Source organism: Lonchura striata, chromosome 31, assembly GCF_050655825.1.
Source record: "Lonchura striata isolate lonStrDom1 chromosome 31, ASM5065582v1, whole genome shotgun sequence".
In the NCBI taxonomy this organism is placed as follows: domain Eukaryota; kingdom Metazoa; phylum Chordata; class Aves; order Passeriformes; family Estrildidae; genus Lonchura; species Lonchura striata.
The window spans coordinates 10,288,380-10,305,784 of record NC_140733.1 but is presented as its reverse complement, the minus strand read 5'-3'; positions in this window follow the sequence as shown (position 1 = coordinate 10,305,784).

Sequence of the window (17,405 nt, the reverse complement as noted above, 5' to 3'; positions counted from 1 at the left end):
CAAACTGACATCAGGAACCTGGACTGCTGAGTTTTCTTTCCCAGGGAAAATGGAAAAAGGATGTGCCCAGGGAACCCTGGCCCTGACTGCAAAGAATCCTTATATCGAAGGATGGAGCCCACACTGAATTTGTCCCCACCTCAAACTTGTGCTGCCCTGATAGACCCAAGGGAGCCCTACAAACTGACATCAGGAACCTGGACTGCTGAGTTTTCTTTCCCAGGGAAAATGGAAAAAGGATGTGCCCAGGGGCCCCTGGCCCTGGGCTGGGGCCTCACTGCAAAGAATCCTTATATCGAAGGATGGACCCAACACCGAAGTTGTCCCCACCTCAAACTTGTGCTGCCCTGATAGACCCAAGGGAACCCTACAAATTGACATCAGGAACCTGGACTGCTGAGTTTTCTTTCCCAGGGAAAATGGAAAAAGGATGTGCCCAGGGGCCCCTGGCCCTGACTGCAAAGAATCCTTATATCGAAGGATGGACCCAACACCGAAATTGTCCCCACCTCAAACTTGTGCTGCCCTGATAGACCCAAGGGAGCCCTACAAACTGACATCAGGAACCTGGACTGCTGAGTTTTCTTTCCCAGGGAAAATGAAAAAAGGATGTGCCCAGGGGCCCCTGGCGCTGGGCTGGGGCCTCACTGCAAAAAATCCTTATATCGAAGGATGGACCCCACACCGAAGTTGTCCCCACCTCAAACTTGTGCTGCCCTGATAGACCCAAGGGAGCCCTACAAACTGACATCAGGAACCTGGACTGCTGAGTTTTCTTTCCCAGGGAAAATGGAAAAAGGATGTGCCCAGGGGCCTCACTGCAAAGAATCCTTATATCGAAGGATGGACCCCAGACCGAGATTGTCCCCACCTCAAACTTGTGCTGCCCTGATAGACCCAAGGGAGCCCTACAAACTGACATCAGGAACCTGGACTGCTGAGTTTTCTTTCCCAGGGAAAATGGAAAAAGGATGTGCCCAGGGGCCCCAGACTGCAAAAAATCCTTATATCGAAGGATGGACCCCACACCGAAGATGTCCCCACCTCAAACTTGTGCTGCCCTGATAGACCCAAGGGAGCCCTACAAACTGACATCAGGAACCTGGACTGCTGAGTTTTCTTTCCCAGGGAAAATGGAAAAAGGATGTGCCCAGGGGCCCCTGGCCCTGACTGCAAAAAATCCTTATATCGAAGGATGGACCCCACACCGAAGTTGTCCCCACCTCAAACTTGTGCTGCCCTGATAGACCCAAGGGAGCCCTACAAACTGACATCAGGAACCTGGACTGCTGAGTTTTCTTTCCCAGGGAAAATGGAAAAAGGATGTGCCCAGGGGCCCCTGGACATGGGCTGGGGCCTCACTGCAAAGAATCCTTATATCGAAGGTTGGAGCCCACACCGAAGTTGTCCCCACCTCAAACTTGTGCTGCCCTGATAGACCCAAGGGAGCCCTACAAACTGACATCAGGAACCTGGACTGCTGAGTTTTCTTTCCCAGGGAAAATGGAAAAAGGATGTGCCCAGGGGCCTCACTGCAAAGAATCCTTATATCGAAGGATGGACCCCAGACCGAAGTTGTCCCCACCTCAAACTTGTGCTGCCCTGATAGACCCAAGGGAGCCCTACAAACTGACATCAGGAACCTGGACTGCTGAGTTTTTTTTCCCAGGGAAAATGGAAAAAGGATGTGCCCAGGGGCCGCAGACTGCAAAAAATCCTTATATCGAAGGATGGACCCCACACCGAAGATGTCCCCACCTCAAACTTGTGCTGCCCTGATAGACCCAAGGGAGCCCTACAAACTGACATCAGGAACCTGGACTGCTGAGTTTTCTTTCCCAGGGAAAATGGAAAAAGGATGTGCCCAGGGGCCCCTGGCCCTGACTGCAAAAAATCCTTATATCGAAGGATGGACCCCACACCGAAGTTGTCCCCACCTCAAACTTGTGCTGCCCTGATAGACCCAAGGGAGCCCTACAAACTGACATCAGGAACCTGGACTGCTGAGTTTTCTTTCCCAGGGAAAATGGAAAAAGGATGTGCCCAGGGGCCCCTGGCGCTGGGCTGGGGCCTCACTGCAAAGAATCCTTATATCGAAGGATGGACCCCACACCGAAGTTGTCCCCACCTCAAACTTGTGCTGCCCTGATAGACCCAAGGGAGCCCTACAAACTGACATCAGGAACCTGGACTGCTGAGTTTTCTTTCCCAGGGAAAATGGAAAAAGGATGTGCCCAGGGGCCCCTGGCCCTGACTGAAAAAATTCTTATATCGAAGGATGGACCCCACACCGAAGTTGTCCCCACCTCAAACTTGTGCTGCCCTGATAGACCCAAGGGAACCCTACAAATTGACATCAGGAACCTGGACTGCTGAGTTTTCTTTCCCAGGGAAAATGGAAAAAGGATGTGCCCAGGGGCCCCTGGCCCTGACTGCAATAAAACATTATATCGAAGGATGGACCCAAGAGCGAAATTGTCCCCACCTCAAACTTGTGCTGCCCTGATAGACCCAAGGGAGCCCTACAAACTGACATCAGGAACCTGGACTGCTGAGTTTTCTTTCCCAGGGAAAATGGAAAAAGGATGTGCCCAGGGGCCCCTGGCCCTGACTGCAAAAAATCCTTATATCGAAGGATGGACCCCACACCGAAGTTGTCCCCACCTCAAACTTGTGCTGCCCTGAAAGACCCAAGGGAGCCCTACAAACTGACATCAGGAACCTGGACTGCTGAGTTTTCTTTCCCAGGGAAAATGAAAAAAGGATGTGCCCAGGGGCACCTGGCCCTGGGCTGGGGCCTCACTGCAAAGAATCCTTATATCGAAGGATGGACCCCACACCGAAGTTGTCCCCACCTCAAACTTGTGCTGCCCTGATAGACCCAAGGGAGCCCTACAAACTGACATCAGGAACCTGGACTGCTGAGTTTTCTTTCCCAGGGAAAATGGAAAAAGGATGTGCCCAGGGGCCCCTGGCCCTGCGACCCTGGCCCTGACTGCAAAAAATCCTTATATCGAAGGATGGAGCCCACACCGAATTTGTCCCCACCTCAAACTTGTGCTGCCCTGATAGACCCAAGGGAGCCCTACAAACTGACATCAGGAACCTGGACTGCTGACTTTTCTTTCCCAGGGAAAATGGAAAAAGGATGTGCCCAGGGGCCCCTGGCCCTGGGCTGGGGCCTCACTTCAAAGAATCCTTATATCGAAGGATGGACCCCACACCGAAGTTGTCCCCACCTCAAACTTGTGCTGCCCTGATAGACCCAAGGGAGCCCTACAAACTGACATCAGGAACCTGGACTGCTGAGTTTTCTTTCCCAGGGAAAATGGAAAAAGGATGTTCCCAGAGTCCCCTGGACATCGGCTGGGGCCTCACTGCAAAGAATCCTTATATCGAAGGATGGACCCCACACCGAAGATGTGCCCACCTCAAACTTGTGCTGCCCTGATAGACCCAAGGGAGCCCTACAAACTGACATCAGGAACCTGGACTGCTGAGTTTTCTTTCCCAGGGAAAATGGAAAAAGGATGTGCCCAGGGGCCCCTGGACATGGGCTGGGGCCTCACTGCAAAGAATCCTTATATCGAAGGATGGACCCCACACCGAAGTTGTCCCCACCTCAAACTTGTGCTGCCCTGATAGACCCAAGGGAACCCTACAAACTGACATCAGGAACCTGGACTGCTGAGTTTTCTTTCCCAGGGAAAATGGAAAAAGGATGTGCCCAGGGGCCCCTGGCCCTGGGCTGGGCCTCACTGCAAAGAATCCTTATATCGAAGGATGGACCCCACACCGAAGTTGTCCCCACCTCAAACTTGTGCTGCCCTGATAGACCCAAGGGAGCCCTACAAACTGACATCAGGAACCTGGACTGCTGAGTTTTCTTTCCCAGGGAAAATGGAAAAAGGATGTGCCCAGGGGCCCCTGGCCCTGGGACCCTGGCCCTGACTGCAAAAAATCCTTATATCGAAGGATGGACCCCACACCGAAGTTGTCCCCACCTCAAACTTGTGCTGCCCTGATAGACCCAAGGGAGCCCTACAAACTGACATCAGGAACTTGGACTGATGAGTTTTCTTTCCCAGGGAAAATGGAAAAAGGTTGTGCCCAGGGGCCCCTAGCCCTGACTGCAAAAAATCCTTATATCGAAGGATGGAGCCCACACCGAAATTGTCCCCTCCTCAAACTTGTGCTGCCCTGATAGACCCAAGGGAGCCCTACAAACTGACATCAGGAACCTGGACTGCTGAGTTTTCTTTCCCAGGGAAAATGGAAAAAGGATGTGCCCAGGGGCCCCTGGCCCTGACTGCAAAGAATCCTTATATAGAAGGATGGACCCCACACCGAAGTTGTCCCCATCTCAAACTAGTGCTGCCCTGATAGACCCAAGGGAACCCTACAAACTGACATCAGGAAACTGGACTGCTGAGTTTTCTATCCCAGGGAAAATGGAAAAAGGATGTGCCCAGGGTTCCCTGGCCCTGGGCTGGTGCCTCACTGCAAAAAAACCTTATATCGAAGGATGGACCCCAGACCGAAATTGTCCCCACCTCAAACTTGTGCTGCCCTGATAGACCCAAGGGAGCCCTACAAACTGACATCAGGAACCTGGACTGCTGACTTTTCTTTCCCAGGGAAAATGGCCAAAGGATGTGCCCAGGGGCCCCTGGCCCTGGGCTGGGGCCTCACTGCAAAAAATCCTTATATCGAAGGATGGACCCCACACCGAAGTTGTCCCCACCTCAAACTTGTGCTGCCCTGATAGACCCAAGGGAGCCCTACAAACTGACATCAGGAACCTGGACTGCTGAGTTTTCTTTCCCAGGGAAAATGGAAAAAGGATGTGCCCGGGGGCCTCTGGCCCTGACTGCAAAGAATCCTTATATCGAAGGATGGACCCCACACCGAAGATGTCCCCACCTCAAACTTGTGCTGCCCTGATAGACCCAAGGGAGCCCTACAAACTGACATCAGGAACCTGGACTGCTGAGTTTTCTTTCCCAGGGAAAATGGAAAAAGGATGTGCCCAGGGGCCCCTGGCCCTGACTGCAAAAAATCCTTATATCGAAGGATGGACCCCACACCGAAGTTGTCCCCACCTCAAACTTGTGCTGCCCTGATAGACCCAAGGGAGCCCTACAAACTGACATCAGGAACCTGGACTGCTGAGTTTTCTTTCCCAGTGAAAATGGAAAAAGGATGTGCCCAGGGGCCCCTGGCCCTGCGACCCTGGCCCTGACTGCAAAAAATCCTTATATCGAAGGATGGAGCCCACACCGAATTTGTCCCCACCTCAAACTTGTGCTGCCCTGATAGACCCAACGGAGCCCTACAAACTGACATCAGGAACCTGGACTGCTGAGTTTTCTTTCCCAGGGAAAATGGAAAAAGGATGTGCCCAGGGGCCCCTGGCCCTGGGCTGGGGCCTCACTGCAAAGAATCCTTATATCGAAGGATGGACCCCACACCGAAGTTGTCCCCACCTCAAACTTGTGCTGCCCTGATAGACCCAAGGGAGCCCTACAAACTGACATCAGGAACCTGGACTGCTGAGTTTTCTTTCCCAGGGAAAATGGAAAAAGGATGTGCCCAGAGGCCCCTGGACATGGGCTGGGGCCTCACTGCAAAGAATCCTTATATCGAAGGATGGACCCCACACCGAAGTTGTCCCCACCTCAAACTTGTGCTGCCCTGATAGACCCAAGGGAGCCCTACAAACTGACATCAGGAACCTGGACTGCTGAGTTTTCTTTCCCAGGGAAAATGGAAAAAGGATGTTCCCAGAGTCCCCTGGACATCGGCTGGGGCCTCACTGCAAAGAATCCTTATATCGAAGGATGGACCCCACACCGAAGATGTGCCCACCTCAAACTTGTGCTGCCCTGATATACCCAAGGGAGCCCTACAAACTGACATCAGGAACCTGGACTGCTGAGTTTTCTTTCCCAGGGAAAATGGAAAAAGGATGTGCCCAGGGGCCCCTGGACATGGGCTGGGGCCTCACTGCAAAGAATCCTTATATCGAAGGATGGACCCCACACCGAAGTTGTCCCCACCTCAAACTTGTGCTGCCCTGATAGACCCAAGGGAACCCTACAAACTGACATCAGGAACCTGGACTGCTGAGTTTTCTTTCCCAGGGAAAATGGAAAAAGGATGTGCCCAGGGGCCCCTGGCCCTGGGCTGGGCCTCACTGCAAAGAATCCTTATATCGAAGGATGGACCCCACACCGAAGTTGTCCCCACCTCAAACTTGTGCTGCCCTGATAGACCCAAGGGAGCCCTACAAACTGACATCAGGAACCTGGACTGCTGAGTTTTCTTTCCCAGGGAAAATGGAAAAAGGATGTGCCCAGGGGCCCCTGGCCCTGGGACCCTGGCCCTGACTGCAAAAAATCCTTATATCGAAGGATGGACCCCACACCGAAGTTGTCCCCACCTCAAACTTGTGCTGCCCTGATAGACCCAAGGGAGCCCTACAAACTGACATCAGGAACTTGGACTGATGAGTTTTCTTTCCCAGGGAAAATGGAAAAAGGTTGTGCCCAGGGGCCCCTAGCCCTGACTGCAAAAAATCCTTATATCGAAGGATGGAGCCCACACCGAAATTGTCCCCTCCTCAAACTTGTGCTGCCCTGATAGACCCAAGGGAGCCCTACAAACTGACATCAGGAACCTGGACTGCTGAGTTTTCTTTCCCAGGGAAAATGGAAAAAGGATGTGCCCAGGGGCCCCTGGCCCTGACTGCAAAGAATCCTTATATAGAAGGATGGACCCCACACCGAAGTTGTCCCCATCTCAAACTAGTGCTGCCCTGATAGACCCAAGGGAACCCTACAAACTGACATCAGGAAACTGGACTGCTGAGTTTTCTATCCCAGGGAAAATGGAAAAAGGATGTGCCCAGGGTTCCCTGGCCCTGGGCTGGTGCCTCACTGCAAAAAAACCTTATATCGAAGGATGGACCCCAGACCGAAATTGTCCCCACCTCAAACTTGTGCTGCCCTGATAGACCCAAGGGAGCCCTACAAACTGACATCAGGAACCTGGACTGCTGACTTTTCTTTCCCAGGGAAAATGGCCAAAGGATGTGCCCAGGGGCCCCTGGCCCTGGGCTGGGGCCTCACTGCAAAAAATCCTTATATCGAAGGATGGACCCCACACCGAAGTTGTCCCCACCTCAAACTTGTGCTGCCCTGATAGACCCAAGGGAGCCCTACAAACTGACATCAGGAACCTGGACTGCTGAGTTTTCTTTCCCAGGGAAAATGGAAAAAGGATGTGCCCGGGGGCCTCTGGCCCTGACTGCAAAGAATCCTTATATCGAAGGATGGACCCCACACCGAAGATGTCCCCACCTCAAACTTGTGCTGCCCTGATAGACCCAAGGGAGCCCTACAAACTGACATCAGGAACCTGGACTGCTGAGTTTTCTTTCCCAGGGAAAATGGAAAAAGGATGTGCCCAGGGCCCCCTGGCCCTGATTGCAAAGAATCCTTATATCGAAGGATGGACCCCACACCAAAGTTGTCCCCACCTCAAACTTGTGCTGCCCTGATAGACCCAAGGGAGCCCTACAAACTGACATCAGGAACCTGGACTGCTGAGTTTTCTTTCCCAGGGAAAATGGAAAAAGGATGTGCCCAGGGGCCCCTGGCCCTGACTGCAAAAAATCCTTATATCGAAGGATGGACCCCACACCGAAGTTGTCCCCACCTCAAACTTGTGCTGCCCTGATAGACCCAAGGGAGCCCTACAAACTGACATCAGGAACCTGGACTGCTGAGTTTTCTTTCCCAGGGAAAATGGAAAAAGGATGTGCCCAGGGGCCCCTGGCCCTGACTGCAAAGAATCCTTATATCGAAGGATGGACCCCACACCGAAGTTGTCCCCACCTCAAACTTGTGCTGCCCTGATAGACCCAAGGGAGCCCTACAAACTGACATCAGGAACCTGGACTGCTGAGTTTTCTTTCCCAGGGAAAATGGAAAAAGGATGTGCCCAGGGAACCCTGGCCCTGACTGCCAAAAATTCATATATCGAAGGATGGACCCCACACCGAAGTTGTCCCCACCTCAAACTTGTGCTGCCCTGATAGACCCAAGGGAGCCCTACAAACTGACATCAGGAACCTGGACTGCTGAGTTTTCTTTCCCAGGGAAAATGGAAAAAGGATGTGCCCGGGGGCCCCTGGCCCTGACTGCAAAGAATCCTTATATCGAAGGATGGACCCCACACCGAAGATGTCCCCACCTCAAACTTGTGCTGCCCTGATAGACCCAAGGGAGCCCTACAAACTGACATCAGGAACCTGGACTGCTGAGTTTTCTTTCCCAGGGAAAATGGAAAAAGGATGTGCCCAGAGGCCCCTGGACATGGGCTGGGGCCTCACTGCAAAGAATCCTTATATCGAAGGATGGACCCCACACCGAAGTTGTCCCCACCTCAAACTTGTGCTGCCCTGATAGACCCAAGGGAGCCCTACAAACTGACATCAGGAACCTGGACTGCTGAGTTTTCTTTCCCAGGGAAAATGGAAAAAGAATGTTCCCAGAGGCCCCTGGACATGGGCTGGGGCCTCACTGCAAAGAATCCTTATATCGAAGGATGGACCCCACACCGAAGATGTGCCCACCTCAAACTTGTGCTGCCCTGATAGACCCAAGGGAGCCCTACAAACTGACATCAGGAACCTGGACTGCTGAGTTTTCTTTCCCAGGGAAAATGGAAAAAGGATGTGCCCAGGGGCCCCTGGCCCTGACTGCAAAAAATCCTTATATCGAAGGATGGACCCCACACCGAAGTTGTCCCCACCTCAAACTTGTGCTGCCCTGAAAGACCCAAGGGAGCCCTACAAACTGACATCAGGAACCTGGACTGCTGAGTTTTCTTTCCCAGGGAAAATGAAAAAAGGATGTGCCCAGGGGCACCTGGCCCTGGGCTGGGGCCTCACTGCAAAGAATCCTTATATCGAAGGATGGACCCCACACCGAAGTTGTCCCCACCTCAAACTTGTGCTGCCCTGATAGACCCAAGGGAGCCCTACAAACTGACATCAGGAACCTGGACTGCTGAGTTTTCTTTCCCAGGGAAAATGGAAAAAGGATGTGCCCAGGGGCCCCTGGCCCTGACTGCAAAAAATCCTTATATCGAAGGATGGACCCCACACCGAAGTTGTCCCCACCTCAAACTTGTGCTGCCCTGATAGACCCAAGGGAGCCCTACAAACTGACATCAGGAACCTGGACTGCTGAGTTTTCTTTCCCAGTGAAAATGGAAAAAGGATGTGCCCAGGGGCCCCTGGCCCTGCGACCCTGGCCCTGACTGCAAAAAATCCTTATATCGAAGGATGGAGCCCACACCGAATTTGTCCCCACCTCAAACTTGTGCTGCCCTGATAGACCCAAGGGAGCCCTACAAACTGACATCAGGAACCTGGACTGCTGACTTTTCTTTCCCAGGGAAAATGGAAAAAGGATGTGCCCAGGGGCCCCTGGCCCTGGGCTGGGGCCTCACTTCAAAGAATCCTTATATCGAAGGATGGACCCCACACCGAAGTTGTCCCCACCTCAAACTTGTGCTGCCCTGATAGACCCAAGGGAGCCCTACAAACTGACATCAGGAACCTGGACTGCTGAGTTTTCTTTCCCAGGGAAAATGGAAAAAGGATGTTCCCAGAGTCCCCTGGACATCGGCTGGGGCCTCACTGCAAAGAATCCTTATATCGAAGGATGGACCCCACACCGAAGATGTGCCCACCTCAAACTTGTGCTGCCCTGATAGACCCAAGGGAGCCCTACAAACTGACATCAGGAACCTGGACTGCTGAGTTTTCTTTCCCAGGGAAAATGGAAAAAGGATGTGCCCAGGGGCCCCTGGACATGGGCTGGGGCCTCACTGCAAAGAATCCTTATATCGAAGGATGGACCCCACACCGAAGTTGTCCCCACCTCAAACTTGTGCTGCCCTGATAGACCCAAGGGAACCCTACAAACTGACATCAGGAACCTGGACTGCTGAGTTTTCTTTCCCAGGGAAAATGGAAAAAGGATGTGCCCAGGGGCCCCTGGCCCTGGGCTGGGCCTCACTGCAAAGAATCCTTATATCGAAGGATGGACCCCACACCGAAGTTGTCCCCACCTCAAACTTGTGCTGCCCTGATAGACCCAAGGGAGCCCTACAAACTGACATCAGGAACCTGGACTGCTGAGTTTTCTTTCCCAGGGAAAATGGAAAAAGGATGTGCCCAGGGGCCCCTGGCCCTGGGACCCTGGCCCTGACTGCAAAAAATCCTTATATCGAAGGATGGACCCCACACCGAAGTTGTCCCCACCTCAAACTTGTGCTGCCCTGATAGACCCAAGGGAGCCCTACAAACTGACATCAGGAACTTGGACTGATGAGTTTTCTTTCCCAGGGAAAATGGAAAAAGGTTGTGCCCAGGGGCCCCTAGCCCTGACTGCAAAAAATCCTTATATCGAAGGATGGAGCCCACACCGAAATTGTCCCCTCCTCAAACTTGTGCTGCCCTGATAGACCCAAGGGAGCCCTACAAACTGACATCAGGAACCTGGACTGCTGAGTTTTCTTTCCCAGGGAAAATGGAAAAAGGATGTGCCCAGGGGCCCCTGGCCCTGACTGCAAAGAATCCTTATATAGAAGGATGGACCCCACACCGAAGTTGTCCCCATCTCAAACTAGTGCTGCCCTGATAGACCCAAGGGAACCCTACAAACTGACATCAGGAAACTGGACTGCTGAGTTTTCTATCCCAGGGAAAATGGAAAAAGGATGTGCCCAGGGTTCCCTGGCCCTGGGCTGGTGCCTCACTGCAAAAAAACCTTATATCGAAGGATGGACCCCAGACCGAAATTGTCCCCACCTCAAACTTGTGCTGCCCTGATAGACCCAAGGGAGCCCTACAAACTGACATCAGGAACCTGGACTGCTGACTTTTCTTTCCCAGGGAAAATGGCCAAAGGATGTGCCCAGGGGCCCCTGGCCCTGGGCTGGGGCCTCACTGCAAAAAATCCTTATATCGAAGGATGGACCCCACACCGAAGTTGTCCCCACCTCAAACTTGTGCTGCCCTGATAGACCCAAGGGAGCCCTACAAACTGACATCAGGAACCTGGACTGCTGAGTTTTCTTTCCCAGGGAAAATGGAAAAAGGATGTGCCCGGGGGCCTCTGGCCCTGACTGCAAAGAATCCTTATATCGAAGGATGGACCCCACACCGAAGATGTCCCCACCTCAAACTTGTGCTGCCCTGATAGACCCAAGGGAGCCCTACAAACTGACATCAGGAACCTGGACTGCTGAGTTTTCTTTCCCAGGGAAAATGGAAAAAGGATGTGCCCAGGGGCCCCTGGCCCTGACTGCAAAAAATCCTTATATCGAAGGATGGACCCCACACCGAAGTTGTCCCCACCTCAAACTTGTGCTGCCCTGATAGACCCAAGGGAGCCCTACAAACTGACATCAGGAACCTGGACTGCTGAGTTTTCTTTCCCAGTGAAAATGGAAAAAGGATGTGCCCAGGGGCCCCTGGCCCTGCGACCCTGGCCCTGACTGCAAAAAATCCTTATATCGAAGGATGGAGCCCACACCGAATTTGTCCCCACCTCAAACTTGTGCTGCCCTGATAGACCCAACGGAGCCCTACAAACTGACATCAGGAACCTGGACTGCTGAGTTTTCTTTCCCAGGGAAAATGGAAAAAGGATGTGCCCAGGGGCCCCTGGCCCTGGGCTGGGGCCTCACTGCAAAGAATCCTTATATCGAAGGATGGACCCCACACCGAAGTTGTCCCCACCTCAAACTTGTGCTGCCCTGATAGACCCAAGGGAGCCCTACAAACTGACATCAGGAACCTGGACTGCTGAGTTTTCTTTCCCAGGGAAAATGGAAAAAGGATGTGCCCAGAGGCCCCTGGACATGGGCTGGGGCCTCACTGCAAAGAATCCTTATATCGAAGGATGGACCCCACACCGAAGTTGTCCCCACCTCAAACTTGTGCTGCCCTGATAGACCCAAGGGAGCCCTACAAACTGACATCAGGAACCTGGACTGCTGAGTTTTCTTTCCCAGGGAAAATGGAAAAAGGATGTTCCCAGAGTCCCCTGGACATCGGCTGGGGCCTCACTGCAAAGAATCCTTATATCGAAGGATGGACCCCACACCGAAGATGTGCCCACCTCAAACTTGTCCTGCCCTGATATACCCAAGGGAGCCCTACAAACTGACATCAGGAACCTGGACTGCTGAGTTTTCTTTCCCAGGGAAAATGGAAAAAGGATGTGCCCAGGGGCCCCTGGACATGGGCTGGGGCCTCACTGCAAAGAATCCTTATATCGAAGGATGGACCCCACACCGAAGTTGTCCCCACCTCAAACTTGTGCTGCCCTGATAGACCCAAGGGAACCCTACAAACTGACATCAGGAACCTGGACTGCTGAGTTTTCTTTCCCAGGGAAAATGGAAAAAGGATGTGCCCAGGGGCCCCTGGCCCTGGGCTGGGCCTCACTGCAAAGAATCCTTATATCGAAGGATGGACCCCACACCGAAGTTGTCCCCACCTCAAACTTGTGCTGCCCTGATAGACCCAAGGGAGCCCTACAAACTGACATCAGGAACCTGGACTGCTGAGTTTTCTTTCCCAGGGAAAATGGAAAAAGGATGTGCCCAGGGGCCCCTGGCCCTGGGACCCTGGCCCTGACTGCAAAAAATCCTTATATCGAAGGATGGACCCCACACCGAAGTTGTCCCCACCTCAAACTTGTGCTGCCCTGATAGACCCAAGGGAGCCCTACAAACTGACATCAGGAACTTGGACTGATGAGTTTTCTTTCCCAGGGAAAATGGAAAAAGGTTGTGCCCAGGGGCCCCTAGCCCTGACTGCAAAAAATCCTTATATCGAAGGATGGAGCCCACACCGAAATTGTCCCCTCCTCAAACTTGTGCTGCCCTGATAGACCCAAGGGAGCCCTACAAACTGACATCAGGAACCTGGACTGCTGAGTTTTCTTTCCCAGGGAAAATGGAAAAAGGATGTGCCCAGGGGCCCCTGGCCCTGACTGCAAAGAATCCTTATATAGAAGGATGGACCCCACACCGAAGTTGTCCCCATCTCAAACTAGTGCTGCCCTGATAGACCCAAGGGAACCCTACAAACTGACATCAGGAAACTGGACTGCTGAGTTTTCTATCCCAGGGAAAATGGAAAAAGGATGTGCCCAGGGTTCCCTGGCCCTGGGCTGGTGCCTCACTGCAAAAAAACCTTATATCGAAGGATGGACCCCAGACCGAAATTGTCCCCACCTCAAACTTGTGCTGCCCTGATAGACCCAAGGGAGCCCTACAAACTGACATCAGGAACCTGGACTGCTGACTTTTCTTTCCCAGGGAAAATGGCCAAAGGATGTGCCCAGGGGCCCCTGGCCCTGGGCTGGGGCCTCACTGCAAAAAATCCTTATATCGAAGGATGGACCCCACACCGAAGTTGTCCCCACCTCAAACTTGTGCTGCCCTGATAGACCCAAGGGAGCCCTACAAACTGACATCAGGAACCTGGACTGCTGAGTTTTCTTTCCCAGGGAAAATGGAAAAAGGATGTGCCCGGGGGCCTCTGGCCCTGACTGCAAAGAATCCTTATATCGAAGGATGGACCCCACACCGAAGATGTCCCCACCTCAAACTTGTGCTGCCCTGATAGACCCAAGGGAGCCCTACAAACTGACATCAGGAACCTGGACTGCTGAGTTTTCTTTCCCAGGGAAAATGGAAAAAGGATGTGCCCAGGGCCCCCTGGCCCTGATTGCAAAGAATCCTTATATCGAAGGATGGACCCCACACCAAAGTTGTCCCCACCTCAAACTTGTGCTGCCCTGATAGACCCAAGGGAGCCCTACAAACTGACATCAGGAACCTGGACTGCTGAGTTTTCTTTCCCAGGGAAAATGGAAAAAGGATGTGCCCAGGGGCCCCTGGCCCTGACTGCAAAAAATCCTTATATCGAAGGATGGACCCCACACCGAAGTTGTCCCCACCTCAAACTTGTGCTGCCCTGATAGACCCAAGGGAGCCCTACAAACTGACATCAGGAACCTGGACTGCTGAGTTTTCTTTCCCAGGGAAAATGGAAAAAGGATGTGCCCAGGGGCCCCTGGCCCTGACTGCAAAGAATCCTTATATCGAAGGATGGACCCCACACCGAAGTTGTCCCCACCTCAAACTTGTGCTGCCCTGATAGACCCAAGGGAGCCCTACAAACTGACATCAGGAACCTGGACTGCTGAGTTTTCTTTCCCAGGGAAAATGGAAAAAGGATGTGCCCAGGGAACCCTGGCCCTGACTGCCAAAAATTCTTATATCGAAGGATGGACCCCACACCGAAGTTGTCCCCACCTCAAACTTGTGCTGCCCTGATAGACCCAAGGGAGCCCTACAAACTGACATCAGGAACCTGGACTGCTGAGTTTTCTTTCCCAGGGAAAATGGAAAAAGGATGTGCCCGGGGGCCCCTGGCCCTGACTGCAAAGAATCCTTATATCGAAGGATGGACCCCACACCGAAGATGTCCCCACCTCAAACTTGTGCTGCCCTGATAGACCCAAGGGAGCCCTACAAACTGACATCAGGAACCTGGACTGCTGAGTTTTCTTTCCCAGGGAAAATGGAAAAAGGATGTGCCCAGAGGCCCCTGGACATGGGCTGGGGCCTCACTGCAAAGAATCCTTATATCGAAGGATGGACCCCACACCGAAGTTGTCCCCACCTCAAACTTGTGCTGCCCTGATAGACCCAAGGGAGCCCTACAAACTGACATCAGGAACCTGGACTGCTGAGTTTTCTTTCCCAGGGAAAATGGAAAAAGAATGTTCCCAGAGGCCCCTGGACATGGGCTGGGGCCTCACTGCAAAGAATCCTTATATCGAAGGATGGACCCCACACCGAAGATGTGCCCACCTCAAACTTGTGCTGCCCTGATAGACCCAAGGCAGCCCTACAAACTGACATCAGGAACCTGGACTGCTGAGTTTTCTTTCCCAGGGAAAATGGAAAAAGGATGTGCCCAGGGGCCCCTGGACATGGGCTGGGGCCTCACTGCAAAGAATCCTTATATCGAAGGATGGACCCCACACCGAAGTTGTCCCCACCTCAAACTTGTGCTGCCCTGATAGACCCAAGGGAGCCCTACAAACTGACATCAGGAACCTGGACTGCTGAGTTTTCTTTCCCAGGGAAAATGGAAAAAGGATGTGCCCAGGGGCCCCTGGCCCTGACTGCAAAGAATCCTTATATCGAAGGATGGACCCCACACCAAAGTTGTCCCCACCTCAAACTTGTGCTGCCCTGATAGACCCAAGGGAGCCCTACAAACTGACATCAGGAACCTGGACTGCTGAGTTTTCTTTCCCAGGGAAAATGGAAAAAGGATGTGCCCAGGGGCCCCGGCCCTGACTGCAAAAAATCCTTATATCGAAGGATGGACCCCACACCGAAGTTGTCCCCACCTCAAACTTGTGCTGCCCTGATAGACCCAAGGGAGCCCTACAAACTGACATCAGGAACCTGGACTGCTGAGTTTTCTTTCCCAGGGAAAATGGAAAAAGGATGTGCCCAGGGGCCCCTGGCCCTGACTGCAAAAAATCCTTATATCGAAGGATGGACCCCACACCGAAGTTGTCCCCACCTCAAACTTGTGCTGCCCTGATAGACCCAAGGGAGCCCTACAGACTGACATCAGGAACCTGGACTGCTGAGTTTACTTTTCCCAGGGAAAATGGAAAAAGGATGTGCCCAGGGGCCCCTGGCCCTGGGCTGGGGCCTCACTGCAAAGAATCCTTATATCGAAGGATGGACCCCACACCGAAGTTGTCCCCACCTCAAACTTGTGCTGCCCTGATAGACCCAAGGGAGCCCTACAAACTGACATCAGGAACCTGGACTGCTGAGTTTTCTTTCCCAGGGAAAATGGAAAAAGGATGTGCCCGGGGGCCCCTGGCCCTGACTGCAAAGAATCCTTATATCGAAGGATGGACCCCACACCGAAGATATCCCCACCTCAAACTTGTGCTGCCCTGATAGACCCAAGGGAGCCCTACAAACTGACATCAGGAACCTGGACTGCTGAGTTTTCTTTCCCAGGGAAAATGGAAAAAGGATGTGCCCAGGGGCCCCTGGCCCTGACTGCAAAGAATCCGTATATCGAAGGATGGACCCCACACCAAAGTTGTCCCCACCTCAAACTTGTGCTGCCCTGATAGACCCAAGGGAGCCCTACAAACTGACATCAGGAACCTGGACTGCTGAGTTTTCTTTCCCAGGGAAAATGGAAAAAGGATGTGCCCAGGGGCCCCTGGCCCTGACTGCAAAAAATCCTTATATCGAAGGATGGACCCCACACCGAAGATGTCCCCACCTCAAACTTGTGCTGCCCTGATAGACCCAAGGGAGCCCTACAAACTGACATCAGGAACCTGGACTGCTGAGTTTTCTTTCCCAGGGAAAATGGAAAAAGGATGTGCCCAGGGGCCCCTGGCCCTGACTGCAAAAAATCCTTATATCGAAGGATGGAGCCCACACCGAAGTTGTCCCCTCCTCAAACTTGTGCTGCCCTGATAGACCCAAGGGAGCCCTACAAACTGACATCAGGAACCTGGACTGCTGAGTTTTCTTTCCCAGGGAAAATGGAAAAAGGATGTGCCCGGGGGCCCCTGGCCCTGACTGCAAAGAATCCTTATATCGAAGGATGGACCCCACACCGAAGATGTCCCCACCTCAAACTTGTGCTGCCCTGATAGACCCAAGGGAGCCCTACAAACTGACATCAGGAACCTGGACTGCTGAGTTTTCTTTCCCAGGGAAAATGGAAAAAGGATGTGCCCAGGGAACCCTGGCCCTGACTGCCAAAAATTCTTATATCGAAGGATGGACCCCACACCGAAGTTGTCCCCACCTCAAACTTGTGCTGCCCTGATAGACCCAAGGGAGCCCTACAAACTGACATCAGGAACCTGGACTGCTGAGTTTTCTTTCCCAGGGAAAATGGAAAAAGGGTGTGCCCGGGGGCCCCTGGCCCTGACTGCAAAGAATCCTTATATCGAAGGATGGACCCCACACCGAAGTTGTCCCCACCTCAAACTTGTGCTGCCCTGATAGACCCAAGGGAGCCCTACAAACTGACATCAGGAACCTGGACTGCTGAGTTTTCTTTCCCAGGGAAAATGGAAAAAGGATGTGCCCAGGGGCCCCTGGCCCTGACTGCAAAAAATCCTTATATCGAAGGATGGACCCCACACCGAAGTTGTCCCCACCTCAAACTTGTGCTGCCCTGATAGACCCAAGGGAGCCCTACAAACTGACATCAGGAACCTGGACTGCTGAGTTTTCTTTCCCAG